We start from the raw sequence: 21,825 nt of genomic DNA on the forward strand, positions 1-21,825 counted from the left end.
CGCGAAGCCCTTATAGGGGGTACGCAAGGCGCGGCGTGTCTTTGCGGTTCGGTGCGCCCGAGTCCCGCCCCCGCAACCACCGCTCTAGGAACACGGCCTACGCCGTGTGATATACCTGTAAGATAAATAAGGAAAAAAATTAATTTAGTGATTTATATTTAAAAGAGCGATACATAATAACAATAAGAGTAGATAATGGTGGTTATGTGAAGGGATGTTAATGTTCAAAATTATTCACCTTCTCCGCTCTGACTCCATGGTTTGAGCAACTCATTGCCAAAATCAAGTAGATCCTCAAACCACTCAGGTAGGTTGATCTCCTCCTCAAACGGGTCAGGCAGGTTGGTCTCCTCCTCCTCTAAAGACTGAGTGTCCTGTGTGGCGGGCGCCGTTTGAACGCTACCGCCGCCTCCTTGAACGTTTTGGGTGGTTGAACCGAATTCTGAATTAGGCGCATCTACAAAGAAAAGACCGGCTTATGAGGACTAAATGTATACAATCAGGAAACGGGTATATATTAGATGAAATTATTTAAGTTTAAGAAGTGTGATTGTGTTATAAATGTACTTACATTCGAGCTGCGCTTGAGCTCTTTCCATCTCGATCTGGTTGTCTAGATTAACCAAGATTTGCTGGAAGAAATCTAGAAAGATGGAGAAGACTGAATATAATATCGCATATGGAAAGGGAAGTGTGCTTTCAGTTAAGTGATAGAGAAATAAGCGGACCAGCAAATTTAAAAAAAGGAACGAAATGAAATATTTACAAAGAGCACTGCACAACGAATATAACAGATACACAACACGTGGAAGCTCTATCTTTATAGCGGGTACGGTAAATTAATTATAACACATACAACATGTGGAAAGTCATTCTTTACATTGAGACGTCCAAAACGGTTATAAGACTTAACACATGCACAAACATAGAATCCGTTAAAAGACTTAGTAAACTTTACAGAGAGAGATCGAAAACGGGTATAACATATGTTACATACAACACATGGATGAACAATATTTATAGAGAGCAGTACAAAACAAATGTAACAGTTAAAATAAAAGATTCATACACCTAAGTTAGAGGTAAAAAAGGCGTGGATAAACAATTTTTATAGAGAGAGAGATTCAAAAGGGTAAAAAACGTAAGCAGGAACACACAGAGACCAAGTGGAGGAGCGATCTTTATAGAGAGCATTATAAAGATATGTAGCACTCATACACAGAGTTAAAGGGTGTAGATATCAGAATTCTGAAAATGTACTTACCAGGGAATGGAACTTCGTCCACATGAGCACGTTTGCTGCTGCTGCTGCTGCTGTCACTGGCGGTTCGTTTCATTTTTACACGTTTAATTACGAAGACGTGACAAGTATTGGATGAATGAAGTATACGAGCAGTGTGAGAGTGAGGTAGGTCGGGCATTGATTTATATAGGTCCTGCCTAGCGCGTCACAACCCCGCGCCGGTAATAACGACTAGAGAGTCAACACTTGCCGGATACACTGCGTGCGACCTTGTTCCTGTCTACTAACGATGCTTAGGAAAGGACTCTCTCTATGTCACAAACCGCTACGCTAATAACGACTAGAGAGGCAACACGTACCGGATACATTCGGTATTTTGGAATGGCGCCGGCCGTGTCCCAATACTGAAATGTCTAGCGCGTATACGTAGGTGGGGGGAGGCGGGTGGGGGTTGGTGACGGTATTTTGGAATGGCGCCGGCCGTGTCCCAATACTGAAATGTCTAGCGCGTATACGTAGGTGGGGGGAGGGGGGTGGGGGTTGGTGACGGTATTTTGGAATGGCGCCGGCCGTGTCCCAATACTGAAATGTCTAGCGCGTATACGTAGGTGGGGGGAGGGGGGTGGGGGTTGGTGACGGTATTTTGGAATGGCGCCGGCCGTGTCCCAATACTGAAATGTCTAGCGCGTATACGTAGGTGGGGGGAGGGGGGTAGGGGTTGGTGACGGTATTTTGGAATGGCGCCGGCCGTGTCCCAATACTGAAATGTCTAGCGCGTATACGTAGGTGGGGGGAGGGGGGTGGGGGTTGGTGACGGTATTTTGGAATGGCGCCGGCCGTGTCCCAATACTCACGTAGGAGTGTAGTCAGTACATAAAAGAATGCAGGTTGAATGGCACAAACAAATGTCGGTGTAGAAACTTTTCAAAATACGGTATCTCGTAAACGGCTCGCACTAGAATACCGCAACAAACACATCTTACAATCTAATTGGCCATACTTTCATTTTGTTCATTTCAACTGGCATTGTTCCATTGAAAGAAGTGTACGTCTGCATAAAATATAATCCCAGTCTGTTTATTCGCTAACAAAAAAATGGTTCAAATGGCTCTGAGCACTATGGGACTTAACTTCTGAGGTCATCAGTCCCCTAGAACTTAGAACAACTTAAACCTAACTAACCTAAGGACGTCACACACATCCATGCCCGATGCAGGATTCTAACCTGCGACCGTAGCGGTCGCGCGGTTCCAGACTGTAGCGCCTAGAACCGCTCGGCCACCCTGGCCGGCTATTCGCTAACAAATCGAGCTCTTGAGTACCAATACAGCCTGTGAAAATCTCACATAAAAAGCACGTTTCATTTCCACGTTGGTGGTGCAAAAGTTACGTGATTCACTCAGTATAAATATGTGAAAATACAGCGTATATTAAAAGACGAATGGAACTCTTTTCAAAAGTTCCTAAAATTAGGCGTAATCAGTGTATTTAAGAGGAAACACTAAATTTAATACATGGAAAAGCTATTGGTCAGCTGGTTTCAAGAGTGAAAAAAGAATGTGATACTTTATGTAAAGTAAAACCTAAAAGTATGAAAACAGTTTAAAATGCACTATAAGGCTGTATTATACAATTGGATTACTAAGCCAATATATGAAAAGCGGTACACAGTATCGCATAGAAATTGGATATACGATAACGTTTAGTATTAGAACATTTCATCGAATACAAATATTATTTCAAAAGCTTAAAAGCACCAGGTACGAATGTGAGGTGACTTGAATGAGACCTTAAGAAAATAAATGATATAAAGACATAATTAAAATACTGCGACTTTGAATTTAAAAGTAGGCGACTGAGCCCAGATGACATCAGCAGTCAGATGAGCTGAGACTAGCCATCAATGATAATATTGTAGACGAGGCAGCTACGAAGGCAATCCATCGGTTTGCGTTGACATGCGCGGGACACAACGTTAGAATCAACATGAGGCAGAAGTTCTTTTAAGAAAGCAGAATGGTTTTTACGAAGGGCAGACTTTTCATCGACAATCTGTTCATTGTGAAGCAACTGATAGAGAAAAGAAGAGTGGGAGGGAGACTAAAAAGCTAAACACCGTCCGAACAAGCCTTGGAAGCTCCAACGGTACCGACCGGCCGCCGTGTCATGTTCAGGCTCAGGCGTCACTGGCTGCGGATTTGGAGTGGTATGTGGTCTACACACCGCTCTCCCGGCCTTATGTCAGTTTACGAGACCGGAGGCGCTACTTCTCAATCAAGTAGCTCCTCAGTTTGCCTCACAAGGGATGGGTGCACCCCGCTTGCTTACAGAGCTCACCCGTCCCAGACCGACAGCGCTCAACTTCGGTGAACTGACAGGAATAGATGTTACCAATGCGGCAAGGCCGTTGGCAGGAGAGAGACTGTATGAACGTATTTGAACGAATACACAGACAACGTCTCTGGAATGTAATGGAAGGACGAGAGTACCTCAGGCATATCACACCCATATACAATAAAGACAACCGGAAAGGAAAGAAATTAGCTCAAAAATATCTGATAAAATCGTAGTAAACCGTGGGGTTGGAACAGGATGTAGTCTATCACCTGCAGTTTACATAATTGTACGTTGGCAAAGTCTTCAGATAGTGCCAATGGTAGTTCACCTTGGTTTAAAAACATCATGGGGAACACAAATAATCACTTGTTTATTCGCTGATAACCAGTTAATTATATATCATCATAAGAACGTCGAAATAGCAGATAATGAGATAACCGATGGCTGGATAGAAAATCAATTACAACGATTATATGAAAGAATGTGCTCCCCTCCTAGCCCCGGTTTATCGTAGTTCGCTGGAGCGACAGGATCAAAGCGCAAGTCATTCCCGTTTTCAGCAAGGGTCATAGCACAGATACACCTATATCGTTGACGTCAACCTGTTGTAGAATTCTGGAACATGTTTCATTCTCAAGAATTATGATAATTTTGGAGAACGAAAATCTCCTCTGTAAAAGTCAACAAGGGTCCACCAACAAAGATCTTTAAAAACTCAGCTCGCTCTTTTTCTCCGTCGTTTGACACCTTCCGGTGCTGCCACCCAATGAAAAACAAAAGTACGAACTTACGGAGTATCGGACCAGATTTGAGACTGGATTCCCTACTTCGTTGCAAACAGAACTCAAACCGTCGCTCTCAACCGAACAAAATCGGCAGGTGTACAGGTAATTTCCGGAGTACCCGAAAGAAGTGTATAGGACCGTTGTTTACAGTGTATAGAAAGGCCGGCCGCTGTGGCCGAGCTGTTCTAGGCGCTTCCGTCTGGAACCGCGCTGCTGCTATGGTCGCAGGTTCGAATCCTGCCTCGGGCATGGATGTGTATGGTTTCCTTAGGTTAGTTAGGTTTAAGTAATTCTAAGTCCAGGGGACTGATGACCTCAAATGTGACGGCCGATAGTGCTTAGAGCCAGTTGATCTATCTTTGTATAGAAAGCGTCGGCAGTTCTTTAAGGATGCTCGCAGAAGACGCAGTTGTCTATAAGAAAGTAGCAACGGAAGAAGACAGAAGTCATTTGAAGAATGATCTACAGAAGGCAGATGAATAGTGCAGTCTCTGACAGTTGACCCTGAACATAAATAAGTGTAATATATTGCTCATACATAGAAAAAATCCAGTACTATACAACTACAACATTGATGGAAAATTTCTGGAAACAGTTTTTACAATAAAATATCTAGGTGTAACTGTCCAGGGCGACCTTAAATGGAAGGACCGCATAAAGCAAAGAGTAAAAAAGTCAGACGCCAGACTTAGCTTCATAGGAAGAATATTAAGAAAATGTAATTCATCAATGAAAGAAGTGGTGCTCGTTCGACCGATTCTTGAGTGTTGTTTCTTCAGCCAGTGTCCTTTCCATTTAGGACTGGTAGAAGAGATAGAGAAGAACCAATGAAGAGCGGCGCGTTTCGTCAAGGGATGGTTTAGTTGGAGCCAAAGCGTTAGAGAGCTGTTCAGCAAATTCCTGTGGCAGACGCTAAAAAAGAGGCGCTGTGCATCACAGAGAGATTTACTAGTACACTTTCGATAGAGTACTCCCCAGGAAGTACCTGACAACACACTCTCTCAGAAAAATTTGGTAATTTGTTCAAGAGAAAGAGCTTCACGCAAGTCAATAACGCGTTGGTCCACAGCTGGTCCTTATGCACGCTGTTGTTTGTCTTGGCACTGACTAATAAAGTTGTTGCATGTCCTCCTGAGGGAGACGGCCCAAATTATGCCCAACTAGTATGCTAGATCGGCAGAGTTCCGGGATGGTTGGAGGGCTCTACCGATAATGCTCAATTGCGGTGAGATCCGGCGATCTTGCTGGCCAAGATAAGGCTTGGCAAACACGAAGACAAGCAGCAAAAACTCTCACCTTGTGCAGATGGCCATTATCTTGTTGAAATACAAGCTCAGGATCGATTGCCAAAAGGGCGTAGCGCCGGCCGGGGTGGCCGAGAGGTTCTAGGCGCAACAGTCAGGAACCGCGCGACCGCTACGTTCGCAAGTTCGAATCTTGCCTCGGGCATGGATGTGTGTGATGTCCTTAGGTTTAAGTAGATCTATGTTCTAGGGGACTGATGACCTCAGAAGTTAAGTCCCATAGTGCTCAGAGCCATTTGAACCAAGTGCTAGAACAGCCCGACAGCGCTTAACTCCAATGATCTGTTGGGAACCGGTTTTACCGCTGCGACAAGGCCGTTGGAACAGTCATTAAATAATTTCCCTGTATATGGCTTCAAGTTGGAGATCTGAGAACTACCTTAGAATATCTAGACTGGAGGGTCACTGACTCCATGGGGTTCAGTTGAACTGTCCTCCTCAGACGAAAGAGCCCACAATAAATATTAAGTAGTGTACTGCAAATAAACTTTTGTTTTTTTTGAGAATCACTGGGCCTTTAATACGACCTTTTATGTAGCATACAGCACATACAGCTGTTTCTTTGAAATAGATCTCTTCCCATCACGTCCCCTCTTCTCTCCTTCCGTCCTTACGTTCTCAAATGCCAATACCACAAATGCATATCCCTATCGTTGATATTAGATTTCTTCACAGGTAAGATGGGCCAAATGCTCTTCTTCTGACATTTTCAGAAGACCTTTTTCCATCACAGACACATGACACCCGGAATCAAGTATACACTGAACAATGGCACAGTCATTTTCAGTATTTACAATGGGATACTTTGCAGTATAGTCCTATTAAAGTTACTTGTCAGTTGACGTCTGTTACTTGCCGCTGTAGTGTTGCATCATCGGTTGCCGGCTCCCGCACGGTTATAGGCGACACACAAACAAGACAAATCAATTCACAAACGCTGTTAATGTGTGTGTGTTGTTTCCGGTGTGGTCATCATGTTTGATGAAACTCGAATAAAGGAACCAGACCCTGGATTCGGAATCCAAACACGTTAAGAAAGAGAGCTGGACAAGAAGAAATGACCAATTGTTGTGGCAGTTTGGCTACGGCGAATGGTTCAGGCACGACTCTGAGCGCTCTGACTGGAGGAAACCAGCTCCAGAGCGTGAAGTGTTAACTGTCAAGTAATTTTAATCGGACTGTAGTAGCCTCCTCTTCTTCTTTTATCACAATCTCTCATAACGCACTAAAATCTATGTACGCGACTTCAGCTTCACGTGATAAATTGTCTACCGCTTTATCATCCCCATGACTAGTTGCATCACATGTTTGTCACTTCATATTATTATCACCTTATGACACATTGTGGTCATTTTGCAAGGATATATTCCTCGAATTTCAAGTAAGTATGCTGACGAAATTCTGAGTTTTCTACAATGCGCGTCTAGCCATCACAGTCTGTCGTCGCTACCATACACATCGTACTTAATTCAGCGTCCACCTATAACAACGCTGATTGTGGGGGAAGAAATGCCATCATTAAAATAGCTCGGTCGCACTTCTCTTTCTTGACTGTAATCAACAAGTGAAGAATTCGCCTTTTCTCTTCCGCTACGTACATCATAGCTCTATTTCTATCACATCAAAGTTCCTGGAGCAGTGTCTGAGACGATCTGATTTTTTCCGTAGTCTCCTCGCAGTAACAATTTCCCTAAGCAATTGAGGCAGAAAGTCAAGCATATCCGCACAAATTCTGTGGAACGTGGGAGGAGGGGGGGTTTGGGGAGAGGGGGGGGGGAGAGTAAATCTACATATTCTTTTTCACCATTAGACCATTTGTTGGAGGAGTCCTACTGGGTAACAACATTTTGAATAAATATTATTGGACATCATTAGTATACATAACTTGGAAAACACGCGCTCAGTGCTTAGCAAAAAATGCGCTCTTAAATTTCTGATAACCCTCACAGCCACGGATTACTAATTTCACTCATGGGGCCGGTTCATCACTAAGCTGACTACACACGAATTGCGCCTTGATACGAGACGTCCAGGATAACGGAAGAACACGTTCGAATTGCTCAAGCCAAGATGTTCGTTTGACAGATGAGAATAAACTGTATACTATAAGATTAAGAAAAGGACAAGGCACCACGAAGGAATTATTAAAATGGGAGGGACATCTGTAGATGTGATGTACATGTATGGACATACAAATTATTCCAACTTCAGAAAAAATGGATGCTTTATTCAAGAGAAAGAACTTCGCAAATTGAGGAAGTCAATAAGGCGTTGGTCCACCTCTCATTCTTATAAAGCCGTTTTTCAGCTTAGCATTGATTGATAGATTCGTTGGATGTCCTCCTTAGAAACATTGTCCCAGTTTCTGTCCAAGATCGTCATAATCTTAAGATGACTGGAAGGCCCTGCCTCTAATGGACCAAACATTCTCAATTGGGAGAGATTTGGCGACTAGGTTCTCAACTGCGGAGAGACAAGGTAGGGCTTGGCAAGCACGAAGACACGAGCAGATATTGGCGCCATGTGATGGCGGTCATTATCTGCCTGAAATGTAAACCCAGGACAGCTTACCATGAAGAGGAACAAACCGGGTCATAGAATATTGTCGACGTACTGCTATGCTGCGAAGATGCAGAAGATGACTACCAAATGGGTCTTGGTACCAAAAGAAATGGCACCTCAGTCCGTCACTCCCCGTTGTCGGACCATATAGCGGGCAACAGTCAGGTTGGTAGGCCACTTCGCTTCACGACATCTCCAGACACGTCTTCACTCATCATCGGGGCACCATTCGAAGCGAGACTCATCACTGAAGACAATTCTACTCCTGTCAGTTAGATTCCAGGCCGAGCACATTTCTGGAGATCCTCAGATAATGGAGGGATACCACCATCACTGCCACGAGTCACGCTGCCTCAGAACCAGTAGTGATGGTCTATGCTGCAATCTCTTTTCATAGCAGTACCCCTTTGATTGTCATCCGCAGTATTCTTATGGCACAGTGCTATATGGACGATATTCTAAGCTCCACTTTGTCGTCTTTCATGGCAAGCCAGCCTGCTCTTACATTTCAGCAAGATAACTCCCACCCGCAAGAGTTTGTACTGATATTTTTCGTGGTTAACAAACTTTACCTTGGCCAGCAAGGTTTGGAGCATTATGGGCAATGCCCTCCACCCATATTTGGATTTTGACATCTCACGCACTAGTTGGACAGAATTTAGTAGGATATCTTTTAAGAAGACATTCAACAACTCCATCAGTCAATGGCAAGCCGAAAAACTACTTGCATAAGAGCCAGAGGTGGCCATCGCGTTATTGACATATTCAATTTGTCAATTTGTGAAGCTCCTTCTCTCGAAGAAATCAATTTTCCTGAAATTTTATTATTTATTTATTTTTTATTTATTTATTTATTTTATTGCCTGTACAACCGGTTTCCATCCTAGCTCTCACAATTCTTCCTCTCCTTTTCATGCTCTTTGTGGCTACTCCTATTATGGTCATGTGCAAGGAAAATGTGCGAGCTCACATCACGCTGCAGCAAAGTTCACTCGGTCTCGTGTGTTTACTGCAAATGCATCGAGGCTTTGCAATCCTATTTGTTTATTTCCATTTGGGATCGCTTGAATCTGAGGAGTGATTGTACCTAATCACTGTTGTCTACAGTAGTCGGTTGTGTGCATTCAAAACCACTGTCAGTATGCAATGATATTCACTCTAGGACAGAAGGTAGTGCTTCTAACTTATTGGCTACTTTGAGGAGGTTGTTCTCATGTTGTGACGCCTATTCGGACACAGTCTCCAGTGCCTTCTTTTGCTCGTTTCACACTCTCTCTACAACTTCACAGATGGCAGGACTGTCACATGTTGATCCATCCAAGTTCCGACTAATGTAATACACCTTTTCTAAAGAACAATGTTTTGTGTCAAACCTTTGTATAAAGACTACAATCACAAACTCAATGTTCATATTAGAGGAAGTTGCAGTTCCGGACGGAGACAATGGAGCCGTACACCAAGTGTAAACCCAGTTCTGTGTCGCTACTGTGGGAGGCGGAGCTCCCTTCCAAGGAAAAGGACACGGTAGTTTGAATATCCAGGGAAGCTACGAAAGTGTATAGCATGAATCATCATCTGTTGTTGGCGTCTGACAGATAATGGAGGGACTCCAACCTCGATTAGTAGGCTTTTCACAAGGCTAGTGACAAGCAAGCATCGTGGGCTGTAGTTGTAGTAACTTCACAATATACTAACTTATTTTGAGTTAGTTGTGTGTCATTTGATTATCAGTTAACAATTCTACAGATTTATTTCATTATTCATTGTGTTATAAGTCTTACTTTTCAGAATTTCTAGCAGGGAAGACGCAACACTCCGGTGTGGCACCGATCCGCTATTCGTGTGGTTTAATTACTAATTTACAATGTCCACTCTCACTTGTATGTGCGGAACCTGCAGTCATTCAGAAAAGAAGTCTGAGTTTCGTTTTAAAATAGTCATAGAGTATAGAGAGACTACCAGACCAGGACCTGCGAATTACATTTCCTAAAATTCGGTCAGTCCACATCCTCCGTTGTCCCGCTCCCAACACCAAACTTAACTCACAGTCTTCATCCTGGTAACGAAATTCTAAAGTATTTGAATTGGTGGAGGTGGAAGGCCAACGTACACTAAACCCACATTCTACTTGAATTTTCTCATTTTGAGAGTGATGAAGGGCGACCTATTTTATTTGTTAAAAACCGTTCAACAGCCAAGATCACATAAAATAATTATTTATTTAAGACAACCGGTTTCAACAGACTTTGCTGTCATCTTCATGTCTCAAGCTTGTGGGTGTAAAACATGTTCATTTTACTCTGAACGACACACACAATAAGTCGATAAAAGTCAGTACAGTCTGCTGTTGTGATTTTTGCTTCTGTTTGTTCATGCATAATAATTAATAATAATACTTATTAATTGTCGTTGTTGTGGTCTTCAGTCCTGAGACTGGTTTGATGCAGCTCTCCATGCTATTAAATCCTGTGCAAGCTGCTTCATCTCCCAGTACGTACTGCAGCCTACATCCATCTGAATCTGTTTAGTGTATTCATCTCTTCGTCTCCCTCTACGATTTTTACTCTCGACACTGCCCTCCAATACTAAACTGGTGATCCTCTGATGCCTCAGAACATGTTCTACCATCCGATCCCTTTTTCTAGTCAAGTTGTGCCACAAACTCTTCTTCTGTTCAATACTTCCTCATTAGTTATGTCATCTACCCATCTAATTTTCAGCATTCTTCTGTAGCACCCGATTTCGAAAGCTTCTATTCCCTTCTTGTCCAAATTATTTATCGCTCATGTTTTACTTCCATACATGGCTACACTCCATACAAATACCTTCAGAAACGACTTCCTGACACTTAAATCTATACTCGATGGTAACAAATTTCCCTTCTTCAGAAACGCTTTCCTTGTCATTGGCAGTCTACATTTTATGTCCTCTCTACTTCGACCATCATCAATTATTTTGTTCCCCAAATAGCAAAACTCCTTTACTACTTTAAATGTCTCATTTCCTAATCTAATTCCCTCAGCATCACCAGACTTAATTCGACTATATTCCATTATCCTCGTTTTGCTTTTGTTGATGTTCATCTTATACCCTCCTTTCATGACACTGTCCATTCCGTTCAACTGCTCTTCCAAGTCCTTTGCTGTCTCTGACAGAATTACAATGTCATCGGCGAACCTCAAAGTTTTATTAATTATTAATAATAATTATTAAGCATTTGTATGTCAATTGCCCAGGTGACAATTTTTGGTGAAACCGCTTTTGCAATGATCGCGGTGTGCTGCCTCAATTCGGTTGTCGCTTCTTCATGCCCAATACTTGTAGAAGTGATCGATTCACTCGCCTCCACACTGATGAATCCGTTCTCCACACTGTCTGCCTGATCGTTACGTGTGCCTGGTGACAAACTACTTTACCTGCTTTTAACATAGTATCCTATACTTTCAGTACTTCAAATCTGTATGCTTAATCCATGATTTCACTCATGGCTGCTCATACTTTCACCGTGGACTGAGTAATTACACTCATCCCAACCAAAATTCACCTACTCCCCACATAATTAACCAAAATTTTACTACACGATTTTACTACGCGACAACATGCTGGAGCATCGCACACACAATCTATACAATTACCAGAACAGCACAGGTCTTCCAAAAGAAAAAAAGAAGCAAAATAACGAATACAATACTGTTTCAGACTGGAGAACAACGCTGACAAAGAGTGCTGATTGGTAACACATTTGGCACTGAGTGAATACTGGAAAGTACAAGGTAGTAAGTAGCAAGCTAACACCTAGACAATCATGAGCAGGGTTGACTATATGGAAGACTACCCTCGTATGTGAGCTCAGTCGTTGGATGTGAAATTAATCTCAGGGAACCTGGTTCGATATTTGGAATCGCTTTGCCCTGGTTTTTTAGTCATGTCTGGCTCACTCTTCACTCGCTGATATGCCAAACAACAACATTTGAAGAAAATATAGGGCATGAATGGTCCAATAAGACTGTCAATCATAAATTTCAGTAGTACGACGGATAATAACTTAAGGATTAGGCTAGACGCATGACGGTCATACAGGCTCAAAAGGAAGATGTAAATAATAGTTAGAATGTGAGGTTCTAGCTCATCGTCATTATCACTAATGTCTTTTGGGGCTCTTTAACGAAAAGGCCGAGACAGAGAAATGGCGGTGCAGTGTATGGAACTTTTAGTTATTTCATAGTTGCTTGGTTGTACTGCTGGTTTATTGCATCTATTAGACCAGGTCCTCTCAGTATTTCATAAACATCTGACACTAGATTCATCATGAATCAAACATTTGATTAAAATTATTCAGTAGACAGAAATGCAAAATCTGGGTGGTGATTTAATCAGATGCAGCCCTATACATCAGTGTTTGGCAATTGAAATAGGCATCTCAATCACAATCGTGCACCAGACATATATGAAGGATACGTGCAACAACTCATCTAAAGTGATATGACTAAACTGATCGTTTGATAGGACGTAGAGAGCTTCGAGAAGTACTGGGGAGATGTGTGTAAAAAAAAAAAAAAAGTTCAAATGTGTGTGAAATCTTATGGGACTTAACTGCTAAGGTCATCAGTCCCTAAGCTTACACACTACTAAACCTATCTTATGGGACTTAATTGCTAAGGTCATCAGTCCCTAAGCTTACACGCTACTTAACCGAAAGGATCCTAAGGACAAACACACACACACACACACACATGCCCGAGGGAGGACTTGAACCTCCGCCGGGACCAGCCGCACAGTCCGATGTGTGTCGATGTGGCCTTTGAATTCATGACCACCATAACAAAGGTACTAAAATATAAATGTCATTTATGAGAAGAAACCTGCCATATATGTATTTAACCATCTTCCTCATTACCTTTACCTTAATATACACACCAATTAGGATTAAGGGGCCGTTCGCATTCATGATATATCACGTGGTGACTAAATGCCAAAACCTATCAGTATTTTTTCAAAATTCTACAACTCCAAAATTATCCAAGTTAAAATGTAATTTGTGAATACAAGGAAAATGGAATCCCTAGACAAGTAGTCTCCCTTATTTTTTAATAGAGACTCTAGCACAGAGCGTCACGCCTAATGGTTGTTTCCCAGAGTAGTATACACGAAGTTACTTCAACCATGTGGTTTTATACCAAAATACTGAATTATCAAGCTTCTCAAGAACTATGCACTGTCGTTATGAACCACCAATCTTAACGAATTGGCATGCCAATTTGATACAAATTTACAAATCGTTTTTTCTCAAGCCAAGCGCATCGATTATTTATCCATCCCTAATGAATAGTGAGACAAAGGGTTTTTCTCACAGCACGCCTCTACTCTGGGCAGCTGGTAAGGGAGGAAAAGAGGCACTTTTTGCCAATACCTGCACCTTGCACCAGAGTGGAGCGTTCACTTTCTGTTGCTGAGCTATGTCTCTAGCTCTTCCCCAAGTAACCGAAAAGTAAAGTTTGCGGAAGCCAGTGAGACTACAGTACTATCTGGCTATAGAGGAGCGTGCTTCATAACATTCGGATATTCCCAATTACATACATATAAACACACGTAGGGATGAATGGAAAGAAAAACTTGCTGTATCAGGAAAAAAAAAATACACATGTTTATTCTCCTTTACCATAGTCTATGTGATTGAGGTTTGCAGTGAAGTGAAGAAAAATTAAAAATGGAAGTCACATTTAGCTGACAAAAAATGTAGCAGTAGTTACCGACAAGTTTAACGAAAGCAGGACTTTATGTCTTTTATCATCTCTCCATGAGTAGACTAAAGCACAATTTAAAATTTTTTAACTGTGTCAGTAGTCCTATGAGACACTAAAACTTAAATTTTATTGCCCGTAGAAGAAGGTAGATAGGCAACTTGCAACTGAGGCAGTGTGACCGTTCTCTAGTAACATGGAAAAAACGTTCGACAATGTAGAATGGTGCACGTTGTTCGAAATTCTGAGAAAAATAGGATTAAGCTATAGTGACAGGCGGTGAAATGTACAGTATTTACAAGAAAGAAGAGAAAAAAGGGATATGCTCGCATTAAAAAGGATGTAAGAAAGGGATGCAGTCTTTCACCCCTACTGTTCAACCTGTATTTAGAAGAAGCAATGATAAAAATTAGAGACTGGTTCAGGAGGGATTAAAATTCAGGGTGAAACGCTTTCAATGATAATTTTTGCTGAGGACATTGCTATCCTTAGTGAATGTGAAAAAGAATTACAGAATCTGTTGGATGGAATAAACAGTCTAGTGAGTAGAAAATGTGGATTGAGACTAAACTGGAAAAAGACAAATGTACTGAGATGTAAAAGAAATCAGAATAGCGAGAAACAAAAAATCAAACTTGGCGGTCACGAACTAAATTAAGTTAAGGAATTCTGCTAGCCTGGAAGTAAAATAACCCAAGACGGACGAATCAAGATGGACATAAAAAGCATACTATGAAAGGCAAAGAGGACATTCCTGCCCAAGAGAATTCTCCTGCTATAAATTATTGGCCGTAATATGAGAAAGAAATGTCTGAGAACGTACGTTTGGAGTACAGCATTGTACAGTAGTGAATCTCGAATAGTGGGGAAACAAGGGTAGAAGAGAATCCAAGCCTTTGAGATAAGGTACTACCGAAGAATGTTGAAAATTAGGTGAACTGATAAGGTAAGGAATAAGTGGGTGTTCGACAGAATCGGCGAAGGAAAGAAAGTTTGGAAAGCCCTGACAAGAAGAAGGGACAGGATGGTACGACATGTGTTGAAGCATTTGAGGCATCAGGGGATAACCTACACAGCCCTGGAGGGAACTATACAGGGTAAAACTGTATAGGAAGACATCCAACATATTACAAGTGAGGAAGTTGGTTGCCGGTGTTCCTCTGAAACGAAGAGGTTGGGACAGGAGACAAATTAGTAACAGGCCACATCGCGCGAGACAGAAGACTGGTAATTCAAAGAAGAAAAAAGTAGACCAGTAACACCTGTCATCACTCCCGGCTCTTTAAAGAATCGAACTCACATGTATGAATCAATTTCGAACGTCTAATTACTTTACAAATCAGTCAATGTGTTAAATGTTTGACGTTAAGCTTTACAGTGGCACGGCAATTTTTCTTTCTTGGTGACGAAAAGGCGCTACCTGTCGATTACGATATGCTACTGCAAAAAAACAAGAAACATACTGTAGCTGCCGCACACTGTATAGTTCCGAAGATATAATCAAGATGCAGCTTCAGTTTTAACGGTCGATCGTCGAGTGCGTAAGCTCATTGGCAATAGAAGCTTTACCATTATTCATGGTTATAAAAATTTCCTTATCACGGTCTCGTTTACTATTTTGTCCACATAGCAACCCAAAGATATTCACTTTCTGTCAAGTTTCCACAGCATTTGATCTTTGGTGCTAATAACGTTTAATGTTGGAACAGTTTATCATTTTTCATAAAAAACACAGACTCATGAAGTTTCACTTTTAAAAAATAATTGGCTTTTGATCTAATTCCACCTAACACTTTTCCATAATTAGTATGACTTTCCACTTTAAAATTGCATTTAACGTAACTTACTACGGCTTTAGCGGCTTTAGTATAGTGGTCCACCGCATCTGTGCTTCAAGTAGAAACTGATCTCTGTCTGTTGATTTATAACTGTCACTTGAAAACTTATTTCACCCGTAATTGGATAAACTTTCGATCCTACAATGTTATGAATTTAGATTTGTCTTTTGTATGCCAGCTAAAGAAAATCTCAGCATCCTAATCGCCGTGAGGTAAAGTCAATAAAATATCACGCCCGTACATTCAATATTCCGAAGATAGCATTATCTCGTGTAATTTGATTTCCCATTTCATTAATCTCTGTTGAACGTTAAAAAATCAACTTCACCTGATTTACAATATATTCCACTCAGACTCAATTCGTAACAATTACCTTTGTATAAACCTTCCGACTGAACACTTCAGAAGTGATAACTTCACTTTTTATACACTTTATTGCAGTGAAATTATACAATTATAAATAGCCAGGTATCAAACATTACGTTAAGAACGTGGATGAGTAAGTTTGCACCCATTCGAAACTAAAGCTGAACATGAACTCCCTCGATCTTTACCGTATCAATTCCATACAAAATCTTTTTCAGTTTGTAATATTCTTCTTTTTTCCATTATTACGGCGAGTTTGGGCCAGTAGCTTCAGGACGTCATCTTTGGAGCTCGACCGTCGCTGTCACGTTTCTGATGGCCGGTAACTCTGACTACGCGATGACGGGTAAGACCGTTGCTTTCGCCACTGGCAGACCACCACTCGTATCATAAAACAGAAATGTCCACAAACATTTCTTCCAGTATCACAGGTGTCACAACAAAATATGAAATTCATTTTACCATATCTAAATGTTTTAACGAACCTACAGCTACTTACGTTCCGTATGTTACCTGGCGGGAACAAATCGATGGTACAGCGCTCAAACACTGTACCTTCGCAGATTGTAAGCGAGAGGAAGCTTAGGAAAGATTCTACATTATGTTTAAAGTTTGTTGTCAGTCACAAAGTGTTCTCATTACCAAACACTGGATGAGTGTTGTCTTTATAATTAGCGACATGCTTGAACCAAAAGCAAGTTTTTCGTGCATTGCAACGTTTATGACTTCTTATCTCATGAACTGCGTGTCATACAATGATATAATTTAGCTAGTTCATTCAGTGGTCCACATGCATACGGTCCGCAAAATATGTTGCGAATAGAACTACACAACTGACCATTAAAATTGCTACACCACGAAGATGACGTGCTGCAGACGCGAAATTTAACCGACAGGAAGAAGAGTCTGTGATCTGCAAATGATTAGCTTTTCAGAGCATTCGCACAAGATTGTCGCCGGTGGCGACACCTACAGCGTGCTGACATGAGGAAAGTTTCCAACCGATTTCTCATACACAAACAGCAGTTGACCGGCGTTGCCTGGTGAAACGTTATTGTGATGCCTCGTGTAAGGAGGGGAAATGCGTACCATCACGTTTCCGACTTTCATAGACGTCGGATTGTAGCCTATCGCGATTGCGGTTTATCGTATCACGACATTGCTGCTCGCGTTGGTCGAGATCCAATAACTGGTAGCAGAATATGGAATCGGTGGGTTCAGGAGCGTAATAGGGAACGCCGTGCTGGATCCCAACGGCCTCATATCACTAGCAGTCGAGATGACAGGATCTTATCCGCATGGCTATAACGGATCGTGCAGCCGTGTCGCGATCCCTAAGTCAACAGATGGGGACGTTTGCAAGAGAACAGCCATCTGCACGAACAGTTCGTCGACGTTTGCAGTAGTATGGACTATTAGCTCGGAGACCGTGGTTGCAGTTACCCTTGACGCTGCATCACAGACAGGAGCGCCTGCGATGGTGTACTCAACGACGAACCTGGGTGCACGAATGGCAAAACGTAATTTTTTCGCATGAATCCAAGTTGTGTTTCCAGCATCATGATGGTCGCGTTCGTGTTTGGCGACATCGCGGTGAACGCACATTGGAAGCGTGTATTCGTCATCGACATACTGGCGTATCACCCGGCGTGATGGTATGGAATGCCATTGGTTACACGTCTCGGTCACCTCTTGTTCGCATTGATGGCACTTTGAACAGTGGACGTTACATTTCAGATGTGTTACTACCCGTGGCTCTACCCTTCATTTGACCCCTGCGAAACCCTACATTTTAGCAGGATAATGCACGACCGCATGTTGCAGGTCCTGTACGGGCCTTTCTGGATACAGAAAATGTTCGACTGCTGCCCTGGCCAGCACATTCTCCTGGTCTCTCACCAACTGAAAATGTCTGGTCAATAGCGGCCGAGCAACTGGCTCGTCACAATACGCCAGTCACTACTCTTGATGAACTGTGGTATCGTGTTGAATCTGCATAGGCAGCTGTACGTGTACGCGCCATCCAACCTCTGTTTGCCTCAATTCCCAGGCGAATCAAGGCCGTTATTACGGCCAGAGGTGGTTGTTCTGGGTACTGATTTCTCAGGATCTATGCACCCAAATTGCGTGAAAATGTAATCACATGTCAGTTCTAGTATAGTATATTTGTGCAATGAATACCCGTTTATCATCTGCATTTCTTCTAGGTGTAGCAATTTTAATGACCAGTAGTGTAATTTAGCAAGTTTATTTAGTGGTTCACATGCATACGGTCCACAAAATATGTTGCGACTAGAACTAGTAATATTTAAATAAAAAATTACAACATTATGCCCCATCCTGAAGTTTCACTGCATGAAGAGCCAAAATTAGTACCCTGTAAACTTTTTTCTTTTCAGAATTTTGTGTAGGGTGTCACAGAGAAAAAATTTCAGAAGTTATGTGTAAAGTATTTTGGAAGGGTCTAAGCCAAGTCATTCTCAGATCCTGGACGAAAATAATGTGGGTAATTTCCGTGCCGTGAATTGCGCTGCCTCATAAAATATAAAATGTTTCTAACTGTATTATTCGACATATTGAGTTAAACCTTAAACATAAGATTATACCTATGAATGAGAAGATTATGACAAGATTTCAGAATTTTAAATTTGAGCAATAAGCGTATGAAATACTGAAAATCAAATTTTTGTTGCCCCTGCAAGCCGTTAGATAGGCAACATGCAATTGGAAAGTGCATCAAGAAGTGGATGAGCCATGTAGTAGTACAGAATGATGGTCGCTTCAGAATTGTGATTTGCAGTGCAATGTACCGGTCTTCTATGTTAGGTTAGTGACCTCTCTGCAGTAACCTATCAACAACGGAAGAAAACGCAGAATTCTGGGGTATCATTGGTATTTATCTAGTGTGAACGCGCTTTCTGTAGAAAAACCCATTCCAACATCCATCTCTCTTGTGGCCCCTGAGTAACAGTCAGTTTTTTGAGGCACATGATAATCATATTTCTGAAGGCTTTATTTAGTTTACCAGAAGCGTTCTAGGCCGTCTGTACATTTATTTTTCTGTCGATCCACTCATTACATTCAACTGCCTCAAATACAGAAGCCATGTCAAATGATAATCTAACCTCTTTGTAAACATGAAGGTATTTATTTTTCATGTGATCATTGTTCATTATTTTCGTGTTAGTATAGTTGATGTTGTGGCCTATTTACAGTGTTATGTTCTTCCACTCGTTGTTGAACTCATAGGAACTCTAGCTAAAGAGAAGAGGGCAATCGAAGCGGTAGGATACGATAATTAGTTCCCTCTTACATCTGTTTGATAAGTACAGTAATGCATGAGAACATACTGCGATATTTTGATTGGCATTCTCAGTTACAATACCTCTCAATAATTGAAGACGTGTTTGTCGGAAATAAGTTGGTATTTTAGTAAAGCAAAAGTAGGACAATATTTATTCAGACCTTAAAGCTATTGCTATCTACAACTGTTTATTTGACTACTATGCCACGTTTTACGTGAATGAATGTCAGGTGCCAAATACTTCACTAATATATAATGAAACGTCAAAGAAACTGGTACAGGCATGCGTATTCAAATACAGAGGTATGTAAACAGGCCGAATGCGGCGCTGCAGTCGGTAACGCCTGTATAAGACAAGAAGTATCACCGAGCGAGGTGGCACAGTGGTTAGACACTGGACTCGCATTCGGGAGGACGACGGTTCAATCCCGCGTCCGGCCATCCTGATTTAGGTTTTCCGTGATTTCCCTAAATCGCTCCGGGCAAATGCCGGGATGGTTCCTTTCAAAGGGCACGGCCGACTTCCTTCCCCGTCCTACCCTAATCCGATGAGACCGATGACCTCGCTGTCTGGTCTCCTTCCCCGAAACAACCAACCAACCAAGAAGTATCTGGAGCTGTTGTTAGATCTGTTACTGCTGCTACAATATCAGGTTATCAAGATTTAAGTGAGTTTGAATGTCGCGTTAGAGTTGGCGCACGAGCGATGGGACACAGGTAGCTATGAAGTGGAGATTTTCCGGGTATGACCGTTTCACGAGTGTACCGTGAATATCAGGATTCCGGTAAAACATCAGACATCGTTGCGGCCGGAAAAAGATCCTGCAAGAACGGTACCAACGATGACTGAAGATAATCGTTCATCGTGACAGAAGTGCAACCATTCCGTAAATTGCTGAAGATTTCAATACTGGGCATCAACAAGTGTCAGCGTGCGAACCATTCAACGAAACGTCATCGATATGAGCTTTCGAAGTCGAAGGCTGACTCTTGTAACCTTGATGTCTGCACGACACAAAGCTTTACGCCACGCCCGGGTCCATCAACACCGACATTGGAGTGTTGATGACTGGAAATATGTTTCCTGGTCAGACAAGTCTCGTTTCAAATTGCAATGAGTGGATGGATGTACGGGTATGGAGACAATCTCATGAATCCAAGAACCCTGCATGTCAGCAGTGGAGGCTCTGTAATGGTGTGAGGCGTGTGCAGTTGGAGTGATACGGGACACCTGATACGCCTAGATACGACTCTGATAGGTTACACGTACGCAAGCATCTTGTCTGATCATCTGCATCCATTCCTGTCCATTGTGGATTTCGACGGACTAGGGCAATTCCATCAGGATAGTGCGACACCCAACACGTCTACAATTGTTACAGAGTGGCTTCAGGAACACTCTTTTGAGTTTAAGCACTTCCGCTGGCCACAAAACTTTCCAGACATGAACATTAATTAGCATATCTGGGATGTTTTGCATCGTGCTGTTCAGAAGAGATCTCCACCCCTCGTACTATTACGAATTTATGGACAGCCCTGCAGGATTCATGGTGTCAGTTTCCTCCAGCACTACTTCAGACATTAGTCGAGTCCATGCCACGTCGTGTTGCGGCACTTCTTCGTGCTTGCGGGGGCTCTGCACGATATTAGGCTGGTGTACCAGCTTCTTTGGCTCTTTAGTGTTTGTATGTGCATCATGAATATAATTTCGACGGTCACATATGAGGTTTGTGTTGCATAGGTACCTGAAAATGAGACAATATTGTCATTAAATCTATTGTACATGGATAAACAAAGAAATAAAATAAGAAATACAGCTGTAAGCAAATTTACTTTCATTGGAATAAATAAATGGTATCCGAAAGTCGTATGGATATTCGCGGCGTAGACGGCTCCATGAAAGAATTTCTAAGGCGCAAGAGATACGTGCCATTAACAAGTTTTTTTTCAGCTCAATAGATTCCTCTAAAGTTGTTGAGTATAGCTTGTAACACCACAGTAGGTGTTGTTACATGACTAAATGAGTGCCAAAACAAATCTCCAAACTACCTGACATACAAAATTGTAAAATTAAATCAATCTTCATGCAACTAATTAATCTCTGCTCCAACAACTGCATCCCTGTAAAAAGAATATGGGTCGATACATTTCTTTTCAGTCTTATGTGCACGTCCTGTGTCCTGATTTCCATTTCTCACCCTTCCTGAAAGTGTGTGGTCAACTGTGAATAAATTGAATGAAGTAGCAGACGAACCAGAGAAGTGGTGGGTGTCTTAATCTTCTACCAACCTAAACGGTGTCGGTGGAAAGCAGAGAGCAGGAACAGGAGGGCTTGGCCAAAGATG

This window comes from Schistocerca americana, chromosome 1, assembly GCF_021461395.2.
Source record: "Schistocerca americana isolate TAMUIC-IGC-003095 chromosome 1, iqSchAmer2.1, whole genome shotgun sequence".
NCBI classification, from domain to species: domain Eukaryota; kingdom Metazoa; phylum Arthropoda; class Insecta; order Orthoptera; family Acrididae; genus Schistocerca; species Schistocerca americana.